Source organism: Panthera leo, chromosome C1 (genome assembly GCF_018350215.1).
Source record: "Panthera leo isolate Ple1 chromosome C1, P.leo_Ple1_pat1.1, whole genome shotgun sequence".
NCBI classification, from domain to species: Eukaryota; Metazoa; Chordata; class Mammalia; order Carnivora; family Felidae; genus Panthera; species Panthera leo.
Genome location: NC_056686.1, coordinates 134,830,055 through 134,854,861, shown reverse-complemented (window position 1 = coordinate 134,854,861; position 24,807 = coordinate 134,830,055).

Here is a 24,807-nt window from a genome sequence, read left to right as displayed (position 1 = left end):
CCATACCCATTACCTCTCTGAACTCCCTGATTTCTCCCTCATGTCTCTGCTCGAGGCACACTAGCCACAGCACTGTTCCAATAACAGATCATTGCACAAAATGTGTCCCTTTGCCTGGAATGACATCTCAGATGACCAGATAAGTTGCCCCTTATTTTCTTCTTATTAAACGGGATCTTTTCAATGAGGCCTTCCCTATACATCCTATCTAAAACTTTACCATCCCTCCCTAATACTTTATATTTTTTCTTCCACTCCACTTTTATCCTTAGCAACTTTCACCACCTAACAAAACATGTATTTTCTTTATTTATTCCAGTTATCATCTGTTATCCCCACTAAAATATAAGTTCTATCACGGCAGATTTTTTTCCCTTTGTTTTTTAACTACCGTATCCCCAGAACATAGAATTTTTCCTGATATGCCCCAGTTATTCAGTGAATATGTGTGAATAAATGAATGAATGAATGAGCCTCTACGCATTGACTTCATTTATAGGATTCATAGAATCATCATTTATGTTTGATTTTTCTTAATGAGGTGGCACATTGTACATTTTGAAAGAAACAGTACTTTGAAACTTGTTTAAGACAAATACATTAATAAAATGAAATATAACTACTCTATTATTCTACTATGAAGTTGTATATTAGCTTACCCAGAAGAAGGAGTTCATAGGAATTTTTAAACTTAGGTCATGGGAAGGATTAAATGAAATAATATAGGTTTAAGTATTTTTTAAAGGAAGTAATAAGAAAGCAAAATTATCTTTACTTTCTAATAATGAAATCTATAACTAAAAGAACCTAGAGAATTGATTGAAAATCTATTAGAAAACTCTAAGAATTAAGTAAAGTAGCTGGTTGCATTAATTTAAAAGGTAAATAGCATTCCTTTAAAGAAAAAAACAACCCATTAGAGAATATCATGGGCGGGGGGGGGGGGGGAAGAAGGGGTTGGGGGATGGATCCTGTTACAGTAACAAAAAAAATGAAACGTTATTTAAAAAATTAAGATTTTTACATGAATAAAATGTTAGAATGTTATTAAGAAAGGTAAAGTAACTTAAATAAAGAAAAAGATATGTCTTTATGAAATTAACAAAAAGAAAAACCCACCCGTTTTAGTACCTATCAAAATGCACGATACCACTTTAGGCACTGGGGATACAACAGTGAATAAGAAAGATAAGACTTTTGTCTTTGTGATATCTCAAAGGCACTAAGAGTTCAGTCTTTCCAAAACCAAACTCATAATGCACTCTCTCAAATTCAGTCTTACCTCAGTGACTCTCATAGCTAAGAAAGACACCACCAAGTATGCAAGCCAGGAACCTGGCATTATCTCTGATACTATTCTCTCCCTTACCATTGATATCAAAGCCATCAACAAGTCCTATCCATTTCCTCTACTAAACATTTCTTGTATGTGTCTCCTCCCCATCTATTCCACCAACACCTGAACCTCGATCATCACTGTCTCTTGCTGGACAATGACAATAAGCTTCCTAGCACTATCTGACCTGTCTTCAACCAGATATCTTAAAGGTAGCAAATGTAATTCTTTCTGAAAGAAAAATGTTTAATGGTTCCTCATCATTCAGATCTTAAGTCAAACATCAGTTCCTCATGGAAGACATTCGTGACTAGTCACAGGTTCTTAAAGTATCACGTACTACTTTAGTTTGCCCCTTGACCCAGGTGATATCCTCTATGAGGATAGAAACCATTTGTCTTCGGGTTCTCACTGTATTTCTAGTGCTTAGCATACGATTCGGCACATAGTTGGTGCTCACTAAATAATTATATACAGTACTGCTCTTAGATCTGGCTAAGATGGGCCCTTGTTACAGCCCTATTCTCTAAAGCCTCCCTCCATTATCCGCCCACCCCCCCCCCACCACACACACAAAAGAGAACTTAAGAACATGCAGACACTCTGTTGCGAGACTTTTCAGCACATAGCATGGTGCAACCCATAACGCTGAATATCCACTCTCATAATTTACACACTTTAGAAACCAGACAAATGCTTCTTCTCATTCCTTTCTCTAAATTCCTCACACAAAAATGTAACTGCGGATGCTTGAGGATTGGGTTGACGCTAACATTAGAAGGAAACTGCTTCAAATGAGTAGCAACTACACAATTAGGTAAGAGAAAAGACAAATTAATCATCTTGTCAAATCCTTCCTCTCAGACAGTATGAATGTAAGAGATTCTTGCGAAAACAAGTATCATTTCCCAGAAGTGTCTAGCATCTTTCCTGCTTCTTTTCATGTTCCAATGCACTGCTCTGGAAGTCCTCACAAACGAACACAGTATTGAACATGAGAATTCTTCACATGTCAGGATGGCAGAGTTGAAACCAGCTCAGGGTTGATGAAAGTGTGAGGAAATGGACACTCTTTATTATTGCTGGGACTTTCATACGACGTTACGTTTTAGAAAGTAATTTTGAAATATACTTCAAAATGTAAAGTCTTACACCCTGGAGAGGCAATATATCCCAGTGGTTATGAGTATCTGCTCTGGATCCAGAAAGAAGTGAATCATACAGTGATTCTGTCACTTCCTTGCTGTGTGATTTTTGTGCAAGCTTCTTAACCTCGCTATGCCTCAGTTTCCCCCTCTGTGAGATGGTAATAATAATAGTACCTACCTCATACTTCCTAAAGTTGTACCCTAAAGGGATACTGCCTATATCCTCCTCATCATCATTATTATCACCATTAGAGCAACGCTTTGTCTATATAATTTTATCTTCACAAATGGAAAACACTGCAGGTAGAGGTCATAAAAAGTAATGAGGTAGATCCATATATGATCCTAGGGAAAGATGTTCATAATAGACTATTTAAATAAAGAATGTTCCACGAAAACATCTATGATCCTACTTTAATATCATCTACACTGTGATTTATAAAGTATGTATGTACATGTAAATACAATAAAAAAATTCTTAAAATGATGCACAAAACTGTATGAAAAGTGGCTACATTTGGGGAAGGATTTTGTTAATGATTTTACATTATCTTATACTGCTTGAATTTTTACAGAAGCATTTACCACTCTTATTGTTAAGACTTTAAATCTATTTAAAAAAAATTTTTTTTCAGTTTTAGTCTTTAAAGTCACTAATGTTCACCAGTTCCAGGATATCTCCTTCTTTGGCACAGGGAACGATGTTTCACTCCCCGTTGCAGCCCAACTGAAGCCATGTGACTACTTCTGGCCACTGAACTGTGAGGGAATGGGACATGTGTCACTTCTGAAACATCACCAGTCTCTATCTTTTTGTACCGAGGCAAACCTGGATGACATCTGATGGGGCTGTTGCGGCTATTAGGAAAAAACAGCAGAATCTCTAACCACAAATTGAAAAATTGTATTTATATATATATTTTTTCAATTCTCCAGGTCTTAAGGGAGACCTACTTTTTGTATCTTAGGGAGATCCTCCTACTTTTTTTGTATCTTGAGCTAGTGAGGTGTACTGTGTCATGGAAAGATCTTAATAAAAGTTTATTAATGATACTATTCATTATATCCCTTCCTAACTCCAAAATATGGAATTGTAAATGTGCAGTGCACATTATTGCAATTTAGAAGAGTACGATGCCTTCTATATTTGAAAATAGATAAGAGATTAAAGGAAAATAAGTAATCACTGAATATTTTTGGAATTCGAGTGCATTTAGATTATAGCAACCTCTGTATGTAGCGTGTATTCAATAGGTAAGTTTCAAATATCTATTTGTACCAGGAGCCAGGAAAACAGGTAACTAAAGACTCAGAACCAGATCTCACCAGATCCACAGACTAACTGGAAAGGAACTCCTGGAAACAAGTAACCAGCAGATAAGCAGCAATAGAGCAATGCATAGGGTGTTATGGCTGGATGAAGAAGCAAGGGGCGATTTATTTCTGGTGATCCAGGAAACCTTCAAGAGGAGAGGTACCACTTGAAGGAGGTTGGGGTCAAATAGGCTATAAATTTAGTTTTGAAGTTCAAGCGTGTCCCTAATAAAGGTGTTTAAAATAAACTCACGTTAGCCTGACTTTGTTTACGGAAGAGAACGGAGCGAATGTTTTCAAACTATGTTTGCACAAATTTTTCCATGAAGATGAGCTTCTATTTAATTTGGCTCTACCTAGAGTTAAATAGAAGTATTTGTACTGCTGTTTGAATTATTTGATGACTTCTCATTAGGGATTGGTAAACAGTGGTTTAATACTTTGAACACATGAGATTCAGTCCAAAATCAGATTTATGGCAGTCTGGTAATTTAATTGAAAGCCATGCCTATAGCTCACAAAGCCAGAGGTGTGATCAAATTGCATATCGAGCAGCGGATGGGGGAGCGATGCTCACTCAGCATGTCGCGCTCTTACCTTGTTTCACCCGTTAAGGTATAGGTAGAAAAACTGCAGGTTAAATTGCAAACACAATAAGGCATAAATTACATGAAACCTGATATTTGACATGCATTTTATCTCCAGGTACCTCTTGAATAAAACTTTTGTCAGCTGAACTCAGAATTAACAACTGCCCCCCCCCCACCAAATCTGTAGTTAATATATTGTGCGAAACACAAAAACTCAACAGGTAGAAAGTATATACCTCAGTATATACTGAGTATATATAAGTTTATATATTTCCTCAGTATATAGAAGTTTAATGTATATAATCAAGAACTAAACAGTCCCGTGTCCACTTTGTTGGACTCTTTGTTATGGGGTAGCTCTCACCGGGGTGGCTCAGTCGGTTAAGCGTCTCAGTTTGACTCAGGTCACTATCTCACAGCTCTTGAATTCAAGCCCCAGGTTGGACTCTATGCTGACAGCTCAGAGCCTGGAGCCTGCTTTGGATTCTGTGTCTCCCTCTCTCTCTGCCCCTGCCCTGCTCATGCTCTGTCTCTCTCTGTCTCAAAAATAAATAAACATTGAAAAAAATGTATATGGGGTAGTTCTTAATCATGTAAACATAGATATCACCACCAAATGTGATCATCTATATGAATATTTTCCAACCTCATTGCAGGGACTAGCAAATCAATAATTTTCTGCTCTCCCACATTCCTATCTGGTCACACTGATGTTACAGCTGCGTTCTTTATTCTTTCCCTACATTCTCAGGATCTTCAGCAGAAAATATGAATGTTTGCTGGCCAGACATTTAATCTGGATTGTGATGTATAGGTCTCAAAACAGTACCTGACTTTTATTGTCTCCTCTCATAAAGTGTTCAAGTCTTTCTTCAGATTTTTAAAAATATCTATGCCCTGGCGCTCCTGGGTAGCTCAGTCAGTTGAGCATCCGACTTCAGCTCAGGTCATGATCTCACACTCTGTGAGTTCAAGCCCCACTTCGGGCTCTGTGCTGACAACTCAGAGCAAGGAGCCTGCTTTGGATTCTGTGTCTCCCTCTCTCTGCCCCTCCCTGCTCATGCTCTATCTCTCTCTCAAAAATAGATAAAGATTAAAAAAAAATTGGGGGACGCCTGGGTGGCTCAGTCGGTTAAGCATCCGACTTCGGCTTAGGTCATGATCTCCCGGTTTGTGAGTTGAAGCCCCGCGTTGGGCTCTGTGCTGACAGCTCAGAGCCTGGAGCCTGCTTTGGACTCTCTGTCTCCTTCTCTCTCTGCCCCTCCCCTGCTCATGCTCTGTCTCTCTCTGTTTCAAAAATAAATAAAAACATTAAAAAAAATTTTTTTGAATAAAAATATCTATGTCCTTAGAAATATATTTGTATCCTTAACCCAGTAGTTCTACTTTTTCAGAGCCATCCTGAAATATATATATTAAAATATATGTATATATATGAGATGCAGTATGCTCATCAAAACTAAATATGCAACAAGATGGGATTATAAAATAGCATATCATGCGGCTATTAAAAATCATATTGAAGAGTGACAAATGATCAAAGAAATATTCACTCACTGTATATTATAAAATATCAAAGATAGATCAGATTACAAAATGTTACATATAGTATGATCTCAAGTTAATAAACACATGCATAGAGAAGACCAAAGAATGGGTTACAAAATGTTAACAGTTGCCATTTGTGGTGAGTAAACTTTTTTCATTTTCTTCTTCATGTGTTTTCAAATTCCCTAACATTTCCTCAATAAACACATAATTAAAAATATAAAATATATACTCATCGGCAGAGTTCTGCATCTTTCTCCAGGGTTTAGGAAGTGAAGTGAAGCCACTAAATGCAATCACTTCTTAAGGAAAAGGAAACACCATCCGATGATACTCAATCACTGTTTAGTATTGAAAGGAAATTATTTTGAAAAACTTAAGGCCTCATCCACGTCAGAAAAATAAGTATTGCTCAAAATCCTGACACTAACACTAAAATGTGTCTATCTCACAACAAGGCAGTCAAACGCTGACTCTTCAGCTCTAAAGGCCATGTCAGTTCCTGTTGACTCAGATCCTCTTTGGGCTTGCTGTTCTAGTCGAATTTAACTCAGTTTTCTACAAACAGTAAAGATGAGCTCTAACATTTCCAACAGCATTTGGCCAGGCTGGACCAGGACAGGTGATAACATGGAACCTCACCAGGACAGTCACCTCTGAAATTAGGAGACAGAAGTCTGACTGCCCTTAGAAATGACAGGCCCCTTCTAGACCTGAAGTTGTTCAGTTCACCGGTTTCCAGACTTTCCCATTTTATTGGCCCATATGCAGTGAAAATTAAGATAACTATGGAGTTAAAAATTTTATTTTGCTACCTTTTATTCTCATCATAATTTTATAAAAGAAAGCACATTTTCATGTGAAAAAATTAGGAGGGCGTGATCCCAAAATAAAATATTGGGCTTCTCAAGAAAAATCATTTTAATTACACTGCAACATATGTGTGACACTATCCACTGAAAATATTATCCCCAAATGGAGGTGATCCTTGGACTGCTATTTCAGAGTTCCTGAAACAGCCAATATCTAGTGATTTCTCTGAGAGGTGAAATTTCCCTCAGAGGCTAAGGTGGTTTCATTCTTGAACTGAGGAATTTGCCATTAAACAAACCAAAGCACATTTAGTTGTTCACCCAGGATTGATATACTCCAGAGAACAATCAAGGAATTGCTTTTTTGATAATCCATTTTAAATCTTTTCTGGAGGGTAAAAGGAGCATCAGATATCTACCTCTTCTGAGAACATTACATCCATCATCATGAATTTGGGGTTTTTAGAATGTTCACAATAGAACCTGTCTCACAGTAAACTCAAATTCTTAAGCACCAGTGTCCTTTCAGTCTTGCTGGAATCCTCTAGACTAGGTGAGAGCCAAAACCGAGATATGTGTTGTCCCAGGACACATAAAAAACCAAGGGGCATGAGTCAAGTTCCCCCTGAGGATTGGTACAGATACATTTTATCTCCATAAGGCACAGAGCAACAAATGACCATAAAAGATAAAAGTTGCGGTTCCAACTCTCACTTCTACATCAGCAAAATCTGCTCATCTGGGACACAGATCCTTTTTCCTCATTGTCCTCATTATTTCCAAAGCCACCCAGATCATCCAAGAGTCTTCTAGCCAAATCCTGACACACTTATCCTCATGTGTACATGACAGAAAGACAAACTGATTGCTCACTTTTGTTTGTCTCAGAATCATTACGTAGTAGTTTAAAGCCAATGAAAGTTTCAGTAAGAACCCAGGAGCGAAATAAAGGTAAAGTAAAAGGAGATTCCCTGCAGATGGTTGTTTTCTGCTAATAAGCTTTAGGTAGTACTTAGACAAAGGTCAACATTTATAATCATATTTTCTTCATAGTTTCTTAATCCAAATTCAAAGGTAGTGGTTTCTTTTATGAATATTTTATAAGATCAGAATAAATGCAACATTTTATTTGGATTACACCACTCAGAGAAAGGGGGAAATAGAGAAAGGCCAATAAATCTTGAGGAGTTAATTATTTATACGGAGAAAATTTACTTTGTATGTTGTGACTTGTTTTATTGGTATACTGCAGTTCAATTTAGATTAAGAAGCAGAAAGATTATTGTTTCCCAACAGAGACATATCATAAATAAATACAGCAGAGAATTTTTTTTTTGGTATTTGTGCCAAACCATCCACAGATAATCAAAATAAAAGGAAGAACACATTCCTAAAATTCCTCAAGTTTAAACTCTTGAAATGGCATTTAGCTACACTTAGCACCAAAAGTTTAATAGTGGAGCTAATCAGATCAGGCCCTTTATCAAGAGGTGATGCCAATTGGAGGGCTAGCATCATAATCATCCCATTTTTGCTAAAATGTTTACTGGCTTTCTGGTTCATGTTAATTTACCAAGAAAACTGTTCCAAATACATCATCATTCTGTGGACAAGACTGTGCGCTCATGTAATATGACACTTTGGTTACCAGGAAGGTCTTGTCATGATCTGAACTACAGATCTTTAATAAGCATTACTGGCAATACTGGAGTTAAAATCTCTGCTAACAGAAAATAAAATACTAATAAGAGAACACTTTAGAGCAAAGTTTCATTCCCTTGCATGAAGTAGGTACTCAAAAAATATTTATTGAACTAGATGGATGGGTGGATGGACAGATGGGTGGATGGATGGACAGATGGGTGGATGGATGGATGGATGGATCACAGGAACACTTATGAAGACTAATCACTACAAATGTCAATCCCACAGCTTTTGGAGAAGTCCCAACCAATGCAACGCTGTGACAATTTGTCTTGACCCCAAGAAAAGCTACAAACTTATGACAGTTCTAAAACAATGCCAGTTCTAAAACAATGCCAGTTCTAAGAATGCCCCCTATTTGGGTGTTCTCTAGGACAGAAATACATTTAGTTTAAAATCAAATTTGACCTCTAAACCCACCAAAGTCTACTCTGTCCTTGGGTCTTCCTGGAGACACAGTCTGCTACGAATACACCTAGGAAAGATTTCCCCTATTATTTGCAGACCTCAATTAATCTTTTAATTTCCCTCCAGATTTATAAAAAACATCTACCATTTATTGATCCCTAAAAATGTACCACCCACTATGTAATAGACTTCGGATACATGAACTCATTTGATGCTAATAAAAATCCTATACATACATGTACTAATTCAACATGGATTTATTAAGTGCCTTCTATGTATGAGGCAGTGTTCCAAGAATTTAGAGGTTATTCAGGGACAAAAACAGACAAAAATCTCTGCTCTCATAACACTGACATTTCAGGCAGGTAAGAAAAGGGGTAAACAGCAAGTCTGTTTATTTTGTCATAATCATCCTTCCTTTGAAGATGTAGTAAGTAATGTTCAGAGAACTCAATAACTCCAAAGAAGACACTGACAGCATATGACAGATTTGAGAATTCCACCCTGGGGCCCTAGCCCCAAAGCCTGTGTTTATAATAGACCACAGGTTTAGGCCATACTGCCTCCACTCCTAGAACTGAGCTAGCATGGCACCAAGTACTGGAGTTCAAAGTACACTGTCCAAGGTATGGTGTGGTTTAACTGGCTACGTGGCAGACATTGTCAGATGCCAGTCATCTTCACATCTGTGAATAAAGCCAAACTTGTCTGTCTCTCCATCTGTGATCCATAACATTCAACTAAGATCAAAGGCAGCCTGGCAAGCTTCCTGTCGTGGTACTTAATGCAGTTCCACTCCAACCCCTTGCAGGCACAAGATCGGATTGGATTACACTTCCTCCTCCCCTTCTGTTACACGGGAACGTGTGACTGGTCCTGCCCAATGCGTTGTGAATATAAGCGAACGTGTCACAGGACAGAATATTTAATTTCTAGTTCACTACCTCTCAGAACTATCTCTTCCCTCTTACATTAAACCTAGAAATGTTCAAAATGGTGGTGGCTCCTTCAGCGTGGGGCTCTGAGTAATCAGCCAGCAGAAACCCTCTGCTGATGTGTAACGCACAAGGAGCGTGAGTAGGAATAAACCTTTGTCATTTAACCCAATGGAACTTTGAAGACTTTTGTTACACAGCACAACCTAGCTGATCCTTCTTTCAGCTTCTTTTCCTCTTAATCATAATGATTTAGCAGTAAAGGTAAATTGAGTTAAAGTGAGTATCTGACAGTCTAGAAATTAATCAGATGATACCTGGTAGAGAAGACATTAGAAAGTGAAGAGAAAATACATACAGAAAATCTTGAAGGAAAATAAAAATGTTATGAGAAAAATATCTTTAAAACACTAATAAGCAAGGAAAATGAATGCAATGAAAAAAATAGAGAGATTCTTATCTCTGCTCAAGCCCAGGAGTTCTCACCATGTATAATCTCACTATTAAATAAAGAAAAACTGAAAAAGTTGACTATTTAATTCCTTAATGCATTCATTTCTTTATATTTTTCTCATCAGCTGTGCCCTTCCTCAATTAAAAACACTCTGGGAATATAACATATAAGTGCCCGCTGTGTTCCTGAGTGTCAAAATCTTGAATAAAATTGAAAAAAATCAACATGACTTCTTCAACACACAGAGCCAGAGAGGAAAGCCCCCAAGAACCAAGACACCACCTGCATTTACATCTTCCAAATGAAAAGTGAAAAAGGAACAAATGTGGTCTCATTACTTTCCATCAAGGGCAAGATTCTTACCACAACAATGCCTATTGCACCAGATTATCAAACACAGAATCACATTGTAACTTCTGGAAAATACAGAATATATATGCAGCATGGAGCCAAAAGTCCTGCACATAGGTAAACCTCACCTTGAATGACTCCGTTGTTACAGACAAAAAACAAAAACAAAAACAACAACAACAACAACAACAAAAACCACAAAAAACCTGTATTATGAAAGGAGGGAAACTGAATAATAGGGACAAGAGAAACTTTCTGTATTAAAGTTTCCTAAACCAAAATCATCCTTTTAATTTGTTTTAGTTTACTGTTCTTGAACTTCTTAATTCTCATCTTTTTAAATGTAAGTTGCATTTACATCCGTGTTAAAGTTTAGCCTTCGGATATAAGAAGTCAGTTTCTGGCAGGATTGTATTAATACCTATTTTATGATACTGGGTTCAAACACTTCCATTACTCTAAAAAGAAAAGAGGAAGATTATATAATAGGCCCCGTTTTATGAAAACATAGGTCCGCGGCCATAGATAAGAATAACTGAAAGTACCTAAAAGCTGGTATTTCCAAACCCATGGGAAAACTGTTCTTTGTATATCAACAGGCTACAGGTGTCATCCACATTCTTAAAGTGTCGTCAGTTATGATGTAGACAATGAACGCTTTGCAGTGAGTGTCCCCATAGAACGGGCAGCATCAACAATCAAACCCTGACTGATGTTAACCGGCCAAAAGAGAGAGACTGGGCTAATCTGTGGAATTATCAGAACCTTTAAATTCAACCAGATCTATTCCCATGACCCCAGTCCACCTGAATTGACGTTTTTCTGTACACATTCCTCAAATCAAAGTTCCGAAGTAGATAGGACCGATTATACAAGTCCTATTTCCTTAGGCACACTTTTCCAATTAGAAAAAAAAGCAAGACTTAGGCAAACTGTACCAACCAAAGAATACTCAAAGATATACCTCATAGACTTTAAGTGCCCATAAAGCTGACTACTCCATGAAAACAATCCATGTACTTGGAATTGTTAAATATCACCTTCTGGATGCGTAATGTAATACTTATGTTTTGCAGATAGTTCTTGGCTAAGTACCTGTGTCACGCTCTGCAGATAATTCTTGGCTACAATAAAAGATCAATCAGACATTTCTCTCCACAAATTCATATTAACATTTAGTTTGGTTCAATTGGACAGAATATTAATTTGATGAAATGTGTGTAGCCTCCAGCTATATGGCCTGGTGATATTCACTTTTTGTAGCTCTGCCGTAGAACATACTCCTGATCTTAGACAGTTCTCTATATCCTCTCTGAAATATTCCCAGTGCCAACGTACTAACTGACTCATCATACACAATTAATATATATATATCTGTGAGATGATTCAGTGTTTTTAGAATTATATGCTATGTGTTATAGAGGGACCAATAGGAAAAAGAAGATAAAGGGACATACTTACTGTATACCTAGGATGTGGGAGGCTCTTTGAACGCTTTATATGTTGTCTCACTTGACATGACCCTGTGGACATTATGGCCGTGATGCGGATGAGGAATCCAAGGCTCAGAGAGTTTAGTAACCTGAGAAGAGTTGCCAAGTTATTAAATGACAGATGCTACCTTAAACTCAGGTCTACCTGACTCCAAAGCCTATGTGCTTCCCCATGTACTACAAAGCTTAACCTGCCTATCCCTACACAACAAAACCCATTTTCCCATTTCCAAACCCTTGGCTAATGTCTGCCAACAATGGATCATTGCAACAGGCACATTTGTACTACACACGCTTTCACATCAGGTTTTTTCCCCCTAACTGGATGTCCTTCTTCCTCCCTAACCATGCAAACATTACTCTCCCTTCTAAAGCCCTTTTCTACATGAAGTCTCACTTCCCCACCGGCCCAATCCTCTCTCGATGTGAATTGCACAATTTAGCTTCTGTGAGCAAAAGTTAGTTTTGGGTATGTCCTTTCTTGAACTGTTTTCTAACCAGATGATTATGTCAATCCTGGTCACATTAGAAGTTCTTGTATTTTAGGTTTGTTTGGTTGTTTGTTTTATTTCTCCAATCTTTCTCGTCAGTGCTGATATGTCGCAGTATAGTACAAATGCTTCATAGCTATTGAGCATGCTAAATCTATGCCATGATAATTATGTCTCCATCTTCAGGAGTGATATTATTTCATTGTTTTCATAATAAAAAATTATATTGAATTGGAAGTTAGGAGACTTCGGTTGACATTCTATGCAATAAACTAGTGCCATTGGGACAAGCATCTGAGTTTCTTCATCTGTAAAAGAAAGGATTAAGACTAGATGTTACCTAAACACAATGCTTATTCTTGTAGATTTTAAATTGTGTTTCTAGAAAGAAAAGTAATTCTGAAAACAAGAGTAACTGTGGCCATGCACTTTTGCAGCCAGGGTAATCCAGATTTTTCTCCACCCAGAGACATTTCTCCCTTCAGCATCTTCCACATGATCGGTAAGGGTCAGTAGATGCAGTATGGAAAACACAGACATTAACAGAAGCTCTTTTCAAATTATAGCCAGTTTCCCAAAGCAAATTTCCATCAACCTACCCAGATATATTTAACACATGTGTTCCAATAAACATGATTTGTTACCCAAAATCACAATGGTGTCTATTTTTTATACTCAGACTTCCACCTATGTGCAATGTTCCAGGAGGAAAATCATATGCTCACATAAGACCTGAGTCAAAGTTAATCCCATCCCGCCAACCATCCTGCCTTTCCTTATATTGTAGCTTCTACTTAATTCAGTCCACGTGTATTATGGGTGGAAGATGGATTCAAATTCTTTAAACGGAGACTTCATCAAATTTACTATTAATCTAGGAAATACCTGTTTTTTTTAAACTTTATTATTTTTTAAAATTTACATCCAAATTAGTTAGCATATAGTGAAGCAATGATTTCAGGAGTAAATTCCTTACTGCCCCTTACCCATTTAGCCCACCCCCCTCCCACAACCCCTCCAGCAACCCTCAATTTGTTCTCCATATTTATGAGTCTCTTCTGTTTTATCCTCCTCCCTGTTTTTACATTATTTTTGTTTCCCTTCCCTTATGTTTATCTGTTATGTCTCTTAAAGTCCTCATATGAGTGAAGTCATATGATTTTTGTCTTTCTCTGACTAATTTCACTTAGCGTAATACCCTCCAGTTCCATCCACATAGTTGCAAATGGCAAGATTTCATTCTTTTTGATTGCCGAGTAATACTCCATTGTATATATATACCACATCTTCTTTATCCATCGATGGACATTTGGGCTCTTTCCATACTTTGGCTCTTGTTAATAGTGCTGCTATAAACATGGGGGTGCACGTGTCCCTTCAAAACAGCACACCTTTATCCCTTGGATAAATACCTAGTAGTGCAATTGCTGGGTCGTAGGGTAGTTCTATTTTTAGTTTTTTGAGGAACCTCCATACTGTTTTCCAGGGTGGCTGCACCAGCTTGCATTGCCACCAACAATGCAAAAGAGATCCTCTTTCTCCGCATCCTCGCCAACATCTGTTGTTGCCTGAGTTGTTAATGTGAGCCATTCTGACAGGTGTAAGGTGGTATCTCATTGTGGCTTTGATTTGTATTTAGGAAATACCTATGTTTAATGTAAAGTCACGTGTCACAAGTGAACCTTAAAATCAAAACAGCACAAACCATAACTGTGAGAAGTATAATAACAACTACAGTGGTACACAGCATTCATGATAAACCAGTTGTTTCCTTTATACTTGCTTGCTTTGATTCATTGCTTCACTTACCCATCCACTCACCCATCCAATACGAAGTTGCTGAGCATCTACTGTGAATGAGCAGCCAACCAGCTGCTCAGTTTCAATTTTATCATATTAGATGATATGCACAAAATGATTTTACTTTTAGAACCTGCTATATAAATGTAAACAAATAGGCAACTCAAAAAACGTTTAACTATGGAGGGAATGCATAAAAATCCTCTTATCTAATTTAATGAAAAAAAGCCCCCAAAAGTCAGAAGAAAAGAAGGGAAACTACTTGGAGTGGGAAAGATGTTACTTTGATCTGCATGGGAAGAGAAAATCATGGTTGATAATTTGGGTAAATTCATGTCCTCAGAAATGACTGAAAAACATCCCATATCAACAGGTATTCTATTTGAAAGAAATAACCATAGTTGTTCATTTAGTTATATCTTAGCTTTACGGGCAAAAAGTAAATTTTCCAACACTGTAGAGCCATTTCCCCATCCAATATTTCCTTTATGTCAGATAGCAGCCAAATGTGATTCACTAGAATTTTATTTTTTGCTGTATTATTTCCTATGCTCTATCCAATATGGACATATCTTCGTACAAATGCACTTGACAACTGATAAATTATTTAATCATTAATAGATACTCTACTGAGAAATCATTACATTTCTTGATAGGCTCAATTAACCTGACGTTTTGTCTTCAGTGAGTCACTGTTGGAGATCTTGGTAACACCAGGTTAAAAATGTATATATTACATCATGAAAACTAATGTCTTAGGTAAGCAAAAGTTTTATTTCTTGCCTTTACTGTGGCATTTTGTCTTCCGGCCTTTCATATTTTCAAATACTTTAGATAAACAGTCTTCTTAATTAAAGAGAAAAAGAAGCTCTAAAGCCCATAACACAACGTCCCAGAAAACTAATGCCCAGAAAAATTGACTTGCATGGTACACTGGGGCCCTGAACATTTCCAGAAAACAAAGAAGGACAGGAGATCTTGGAGTATCTTCTAAACGTGTTGACTTATTTTACTCAGTTTACATGTGGAGAGTTTTTGGTTTTATCTTCCTCTAATTAAACTTCACAAACCTGACAGCGGCTCTCCTGCTTCAAACACCTCCTATGTATCAAACATTTCACAGGATACTTCACCCAAGTTAGCTAACTTCCTTTATAAAAGCACCCTCCAGCACACATGTTACCATCGGCCCATTTTATGAGAGAGGAAAACTCAGAGAGGTTGAGTGCCCTGTACCGGGTCACCCAGCTAGTGTGTGCATTTGGGATTTTGAACAGTATGGAGCTGGGCTTCCCGAACCTGTATTCTAAGGATCTCTGTTCTTCACCATACGCCTGGCTGATTGCCTCACTTGGCTAGAGCACAATGCTGGAGAAACCAGGACTATGCGTTAGAAACCCGTTTGGTCCGTTGGCTTAACAAGAAAAGAAGAATTCTGCCTTAGGTGTGCTAGCATTGTGCTTCCTGCTTCGTTCAGGGAATCGGGCGAAACCGTCTGAATGGCCCGCAATAAAATTTTATCACTGACAGCCAAACACTTCGAGTTGAATTCATTGTTCTCACAGAAGAGAAGTAAATATCTCAGTAAAACACTAGTGTGCATTCCTATGAGGGCTGTTTGCTGGGACCTAGTACTTTCCAAATAAGTTTCTTTTAAATTTAGTTTGATGAGAAATATAACTATCAACTTGCTGGGATCCAAGGAGCAGCAAGTTAATAATTACATGATTAGGTCGCCTCTCTAGGACTCTGAGTATGCGAAGTAAATAAATCTGTGACTTCCACCGAGTGGACTTTTCAAAGGAGGCACCATCCCATCAAATTATGTAAATAATTCGAAGCTTCCCCTCGCGCATCCCTCCCTGCTCTTTGTAAGTCACCCAACAATTTGCAAAAATAACCACGGGAAGTGTTTGGGGTGGGCTTTTGAAGATATTTTTAGTTAAAGTGGTGGAGGTTTAAAATACAAGCATGGGAGTGTCTGCCATTTAGAGAAATCACCTGCTCACACAGTTCCGTGGAGAAGTGGAATGTTTTAATGTGTGTCATTCAGCACAACATGTGGACTGCATTAACTCAGGTTAAAGCAGGTCACCCCACGTGACACAGCTGAGCCACAGATAATCGCAAGCAATACAACGCGCTGGATGCAACATAAATTTAAACGGGAGTAGGTTTTTCTCCTCAAAAAGAGGCAACAGCTGCTGAAGATAACAAAATGCCCACACTACCCCACACTGAGAGGGCTTTGTGCTTCGACATGGTCTGCATTATATGTAGGTAGTTCAGCACAACTATATTTAGGGACATCTCTAAATTTGAACCAGGAGCATTTGGGTGCATGGAATACATGCTCTAAGTGGGGCCGACCTCACATTTCTTTGTAATAATTTTTTTCGAAGAATTTTATTTTTATTTCTTTTAACATTTGTTCATTTTTGAGAGAGACAGAGTGTGGGCAGGAGAGGGACAAGGAGGAAGAGGGAGAGACACAGAATCCGAAGTGGGCTCCAGGCTCTGAGCTGTCAGCACAGAACCCGTCGTGGGGCTCGAACCCACCAACCCCAAGATCATGACCTGAGCCGAGGCCGGATGCCATGCAGGCATCCCACACTAGTGAATAATGTTAAACTCTAGCCTTCAAAATTAGAGAGTAGAGACCATTTGGGATGCGACATGCTGCCTTCTGAGCCAGTAGGCCAAATATTTAGTATTCTAATTTAGACTACAGATAAAACACTCCAGGCAAGTGCGGGTGTTAAGAAGACTCAGAAATAAAGGGAAGAGCAGTGACTTAGGATAAAACTAAAATTGGAGAGATGGCATTACTGAGTACCACGACAGTTCGTTTCCAACAAAATTCCGTATATACGGTGTCACTGGCAAGCATTACAGTCCTGAGAACAGCGAGGGATTGGTGTTTGTTTACTCCTTCCTCCTTGGAGGATAGTGTAATATCATCATGTGAATTACCTTGACTTTGGATGCCACTTTTGACGTGCAGATTTATCTTCTCACTTAAGCCTCTGAAGAACCCTTTGAGTAGGAAGAGACCAAATCTCTTCCAGATAAGCCCACCCACCACTCGTCACTCCCAGCATGACATCACACTCCTGCCCAAGCAACACTTCCACGTGTGTCTGTCCAGCTATAATTAACCGTGTGCCGCTTATAAATCTATCTGAAGCACAAGTCGCAAAGAACATAAAGACATCTTTGCCACATCTCTTGCATTCATCAATAAATATGACTCTGTTTCACTGAACCAGCCTTTGGGCCGTATAAAAACAAGGTACGTATCTCGTGAAAGAGGTGAAATTGAAGTTTCAGAAACAATTTTTGGGCTAAAACAAGTGTAATGTCGCTCAATTCTGTAGGGCACGGTGAGCGGGTCTTAAAAATAACATGTATTGACTGCTTAGTATGTGCTAAGCATATTACCTTACTAAGACCAATTTAATCCACATGAGCAAATTATAATAGCAACAAGAAAAGCACACGGGGGCGCCTGAGTGGCTCAGTCGGTTGAGCATCGACTTCAGCTCAGGTCACGTCCTCATGGTTCGTGAGTTCAAGCCCCTTATCGGGCTCTGTGCAGACAGCTCAGATCCTGAGGCCTGCCGGGATTCTGTCTCCCCCTCTCTCTGCCCTCCCCCACTCCCTTTCTGTGTGTCTCTCTCTCAAAATAAATAAACGTTAAAAATGTTAAAAAAAGAAAGAAAGAAAAGCACATATAGGCTAAGAAATTCACCCCAATTTAGCCAGGACGTGGCAGAACAAGAATTCAAACCGGATCTTGTTGGTAACAAAACCACATCTCTCAAACAAAGACCCATCCTTTCAATGCCGTCTCATAACCTCACCTACATGAGAACTCTCCATGCTCAGGCTAAATATATTTTCCTTGGAACTCACATTTAGTCTTCAAGTTCCTTAAAGTGACCGTATCATATTTCAACATTTTCAACACTGAAACGTCTTATGACCAAGGACTTTATAAATTATTGCTTTTTACCCTTCACATATCTACCTGCATGTTTGGCACAAAATAGGCACATAATGTTTGCTGCATTTAAACGTGCCCCCCATCTGTGCCCACTTAACTATTCCCACTCAGGTCTCACAAATATCAGAGAGGCGGTTGGGGTTTGGGAAATAGGACTAGATTTACCGATGCCCCAGCTGTGCCTCACATTGGTTGTGTGGCACTGAGTAATTCATTATCTCATTCCTCTGAACTTTGCTTTCCTCATCTGTAAAATTAGGGTATGCAAAATCTATTTCACAAAGGTGAGGCACCGTCACGTTTTTCTTCCCATCTCTTTGTACTCCGCACAAAAGGCAGGAAAATTTCACTTACAAACGCCTATGTATCTGCTACAGATATTACAAAGTTTTCTGGATTTAGGTATCATTCATTGATTCCTAAGGTGCCTCTTTCGTGCAGGCAGCCTTCTGGAGGATGGTTAAACAACAGTGAGCCCAGACAGATTCAGTCTCTGCTCTCACGGTAGTCATGATCTAATGGAAGGCCACATGTTACATCTGAATATCATTCTCTTGTAACACTTTCATTATTAAAATATACCCACAGTTTCCATTTTTATTAAGGGAACTTTCAAGAGTCAATTTAATACCCATCAGATCTGCGATCCTAATAATTGAGATTTCTTATAAAGTAACAAGAGTAAAAATTATACATGACACCAGAAGTACAGTTGCCCACACATTTCTGAAATATTACTAGTCATGAGTAGAGCACTTGGGAATTCCAAAGCCTGTCACAGAATCACAGAAATGTTTTCAGTGTGAATATGTTGTGCTCAAAACATCCCCAGAATAGGTACAGCACAGCAACGCCGGCCCTGCTTTAACAAGATGAACAACCAGACTACTGTAGACAACAGGGCTTTGGTCATCTCCGTTACATTAAGGTAACGCGGAAAGAAAGAGAAGCAGTCCAGCATTTACACGAGATCTTACACTGTAGTAGGTATCATGGAATATTGCCTTCTCAATAGAAAAAAAATCTGCATCATTGTTGCAGAACTCATCGTGCTAAATATGACATTTATACCAATAAGTCTCTTAAACCTGGCATTATCTTAAGAATGTGCACACGCTAACATACATCTCCATTTTGTTGCATTACACTTCTGTGTGCTTTTATTTCTCATAAGAGATGTGATGTGTTTAACAATAATAATTCCATAACAATCAATTAAAAGGAAATGTAAAGAATGGATTTTTCATAAGAAAGGAAGGAGTTATTGGCAATGGAGTTCAACAAATTCCCTGGCTGGCTAAAGATATATCACGCTGGGCAGCAGAGTAGGTAAACCCTCGGTGGCAAACTTTCAAAGACCCGTCATTCATGGCTGTGCTCCCTCTGTCCTCCCTTCTTTTCAAATGCCAGTCGTGTATGGACGAGGCACATGTTTCTTCTGCCAGTGCCTGCTCAAGCAGACAGTTTACTAATTTGTAGCTCGGTAAACCTTTCACTGCACTGAGCACCTTGAGGTTAGCACATCTCTAATCATTATTTGATAACAGAAATCTGCAAGCATCACATCCCTAGTAACAAGAACATTGTATCTTAGCAACCAGCCTTGATATTCAAACAATTTCATTAAAGCGTAGCACCTCTTAGCAGGTGGGTGAGTGCGGGTGTTGATAAACATTTATAACATGATCAGCCATTGTGTTTGCCAACACTATAATCAGCATGACAATTTTATGAATTTGTTTACAAGCTCCCAGATAGCCAATCCATGTAGGTGAGCTACGTTTCAGACTGGTTAGGAGATCCAGATATCAGATCTTTATTTGAAATGGAGAGTTTCTTTAGAAACCTATCAACTGAAGAGATTGCCAAGTTCCTTTCAGCGCAGAGACATCATTAATATTTCCATTGCGGTTTAATCTTCAAATAGTAGTGTTGAATTTAAATGCTCCAGGAGCAAGATCTGAGTGGGAACCTCAGCTACACTGAGATTCATAAGAATCATGTGAGGAAGAAAGTGCAGTTTAAATTTTTTTTTCTTCTCCAGATTGACAGAGCTAGCTGATACATCTTTTGTGTGCAAGGAACTATTATGTGAGTGGCTAAAAGAAAACAAATAGGGTGAAACTCCCCTTTTTGAAAAGAAGCAAATTTTCGAGTGAATAACTTACCACAATTTTTTTCACATATTATAAATCTACTTAGACATTCATTTAAGGGACTACTGATATGTCACCATCATGGATTGGTTCAAACATGAAAAGCCTTTTCTCCGTTTTTACTTCAATCTAATACCTCCCTACAGGATCCGGATTTGCACAAAATTTAATATTCCATTTTAAAGAGATTTTAAATCTCTCTTCCTAACGGATGACCAGGCAACTATATACACATATTTTTTTTAAATGTCCGCCAACCCCATGATCTTCGAAATTGAAAAGTCTTGTAATTTGGGAAGAACTACCAGAGCACATCTCTCTCTTGATTATATAACACAGCTCCTAATATGACTATAAGATCTCAAACCTGTGACCGTTCAAGTGTTACCAAGTATAAAGGTTCACTAAGGCATGCACTGGCAAATAGGTAGAAGAAAAACAAGGACTTTTCTGCTTTCTGAAGTTTGAACCTTGAACCTGCAGCACACAGTTACAACAGGGCCCCTAGGCTTCTCATCCCTGAACAAGCTATTAATCTACCTGAAATAGGTGAACTTCAGTGAAGCATTATCGAATAGGTAACAAGCTCCCTTTCAAATTAAAACCAGCCATGATGAAAAACAAGTTTGTTGACCTAGCTTGTTCACCGTGAACCATGACACGTCAGTTAATAACTACCACCTGGGTAACTCCAAGCTTCAACAACAGCCTTACAATGTTCAAAAGATTTGGAGATGAAAATATGTATCACAGCCTGCAAGACCAACAACTCTACATTCAAATGTTGCTGGTAAAAAATCATCGGAAGAAAGAAAGAACGAAAAATGTCAAAAGTTGTCGTCTGAAAGCATCACGATCTGGGGATTCCTGTAAAGCAAGGATGGCAAAAAGCCTCTGAATTTGTGTTTATGACACCAGGTGGGGTGGGGAACAGTGGGAGGGAAGTAGGAGGGTGGGGAGAATAAGGTAGTGTTTGCCACACACATTAGGTAAACTGTTATACTTCATAATTCGACAATTATGTCTCCTAATTTCCTGATGCTTTCCAATATCCATTTCTTGAATTTCGACCATGTGTATGGAAATTATTTTAGTCTGAGGGAAGAAAATAATTCAGCCTCCTAGGTGTTGGGGATGGGGAACGGGCACAGTGACTGAAACAGACACAAGGGGAATCTGGCATTTACATTTTGGTCTAGTCTTTAAACCTCTTTATACAACTCTTTATACAACAGACCTCTTTATACAACTGCTTGCCACTTGCCAATTATTTATCAGCTCTTTATATTTCTACTCTAACTTGTCTTACAACCTTGTCATTTCTCGTGAGACTTTCCCATGTGAAGTTTGGGGCAAGAACCAGTGCGTTTGTGATTTTGTGTATGCGTAGCTGAGTGTGGGTGTGAGTGAGTATGGGTGCGTGTGAGAGTATGTTGTTGGTTTTCTTCCACTTACTGAGGTCGCCAGATAATTCTACATATTTTTTGTGCGAGTGCTATCAAAATCCACGGGCTCAGTTTGATGGACCACTTCCTACATGGTAGATCTGTGGTCATTGAAATGCTGGATTTCTAAAAATATACCATTGAATGTAACTTTGTAATGCAACTGTTCCAGAAGTTCCTGAAGAAAGGCCTTCTTTTATAGCATTTTGCATTCAGAACAGTGTTGCACATTACAGATTATCTTCCAGTTAAAAAATATATACAGGTAAATCAGCATCTCATTTCCAATAATACCAGCTAGTAAAAGATCCCTTCAAGCTGCCTCTCCCTGTCTGTGCTTGACGGTTTAAAAAAGATGTATTGCACACCTGAGAGACTCACGTCTGAGAGGCAGTTACCTCTAGTCTTGAACACAAACGTCAAAGAAAAACCTCAAGTTTTATGTAACCAACATAAGGTGGTATACACTATGTAGAATTCATCCAATATGATTTCAAACATATTTTTTTACTCTGGCTATTCAGACATAAAGTTGCTGCTAAAATAGTTTAGACTAAAATGGTAGCCTGTGTCGTTGGCCATATTAAAGCTCAGAAAGTCTGTGAAAGAAAACAGGTGAGAACTATGATTTTACTAATCAATTCAGACACCGGCGTAAACCAGTGCTGCCGAGGTCCTGCAAAAGGAATGCCTTCCAGAAGGAACCACTGAGGACCCTGCGGTTAGCAAATTGTAAGGACTGAAAATTCTACAGAGTTCACAGTGCTTGATATTTGTGTAGTTCTTTTCATCTGAAGGTACCAAGGTGCGGGATAAATATTAACTCACAGATTTTGTCACTGTCAGTAGCACTTGGAGTTTGTAAACTCGGGCTTGAAGTCAGAATTACTCCCTCATTCCATTTTCCTTCATTCCAAGACAAAAGCAAGTTTTACTTTTCCATACAAAGTTTGAGTATGAATACAAAGGTAAAACACCCATGAAGTTCAAATATCTAGCCCCCTGTTTCTCACTCAGAATCCATTCACCGTTTTAGACTGAAAACAAAATTCAGGTGGGGGGAGGGGCGAAATAAGTGAAGGAGATTAACAGGTACAAACTTCCAGGTATAAAAGATATAAGTCACAGGGATGAAAAGCACAGCAGAGCGATTACAGACAGCAATGTTCACAGCCACATACCTGAAGTAACAGCCCAGGCGAGGTCGGTCGGTAGGTAAACCTTGTAAACAGGATGAATGACCATGCAACTAATGTTCCACAGCAACCTGTCACCGGTCATGGCAAGCACCTGGATCTTGCTAAAAAAAAAATCCCTGAAATGAAATCCTTGAGACGTTTCCCAGCAACACAGCAAGTAGACTTCATCTTGAAGATTCTCTGTAGTGTAATCCAAAAATGGTTTTTGAATTTACCAAATAAAATTCTACTCCCCTAGAGCACTCATTCCTCCCAAATGCCATAACGGTCTTCGAAGTGTAAATGGGCTGGTGGGATTATAGTTCATTGGACTTTAGGTTATGAATTACATGTTATAATTACTTCTGTGATACATTATAGAATCCTTGAGATTTCCAGAGAGTTTACTGGCAAGAAATACATATGAAATAGTGTTGTGCCACTTCTCAGAGGCTTCTGGATCATCAGTAGGATAACCCTCCATCAGGACTAAAACTTCATTGCTCTCTAGTCACAGTTGTATCTAACCAAGGAGATAACTCACTGCCTAATCTTTGCTACTCAAAGTGCAGTCTGTGGATCAGCTGCACTGACATCACCTGGGTGCTTGTTAGAAATGCAGGATCTCAGACCCCAACCCAGACCTACTGAGCTATCATCCACATTTTAACGAGATCCTAGATGATTCTTATGAACACTAAAATTGGAGAAACACTGAGCTAACAAATAAATATATATAAAGTACAGAATGTCTTTCTGTATTCTAAACACTCTTATAGGAGCTTAAATGCATTTACTTAACCCACACAATAAACTCATAAGGTAAGTGTAAAGACCACAGTTTTATAGATACAGGCAAACACCTAGCTTCACATATGTAAGAGATGCTCAAAATGGTATTATGAGTGGAATTGGTTTCTTTCCTGACACTCCACTAATGGGCACACAAAGGTTCTTTAGGAAAACTCTGTGGACATCCATGGTGACCTTGGTCTGTCATTCCTCACTTAAAACCTTCCATTCTTGGGGGAAAAACACAATTGACACAGAAACCAGGCAAGATACCCATCCCAGAATTGTGGAGAAGGATACTTTTGGAAAAATTGCAAGCACCACAAAGAGCAGATGAATTTCCCATCTCAGCTTTCCCTTCCTGACAAGGTGTGCCTTACCTTGAAATGTGAGACCACCAACCTATTCTTTTTTAAAATATTCTTTGCATTACTAAACATATTGAAAAACTAGAAAGTGGGATTTTTTTATCTGTTATTCCTGGTAATGGTCCATGATTGAAATAATTTCAGAATAAAACTAAAATAAACCTTATGACTCCAGCACAACACAGAGATAGAGACAGAGAGACAGGAAGGAAGGAAGGAAGGAAGGAAGGAAGGAAGGAAGGAAGGAAGGAAGGAAGGAAGGAAAAGGAAAATTCCAAATCAGATTGTCTTCAAAATATCAAAATCATCACCTTTAACAATGCATGAATAAAAGCAAAAAAAGAAAAAAAAGTGCACCATATGTGAGGCATCTGGGTGGCTCAGTGTGTCAAATGTCCAACTTTGGCTCAGGTCATGATATCACGGCTCATGAGTTCAAGTCCCACATTGGGCTCTGTACTGATAGTGTGGAGCCTAC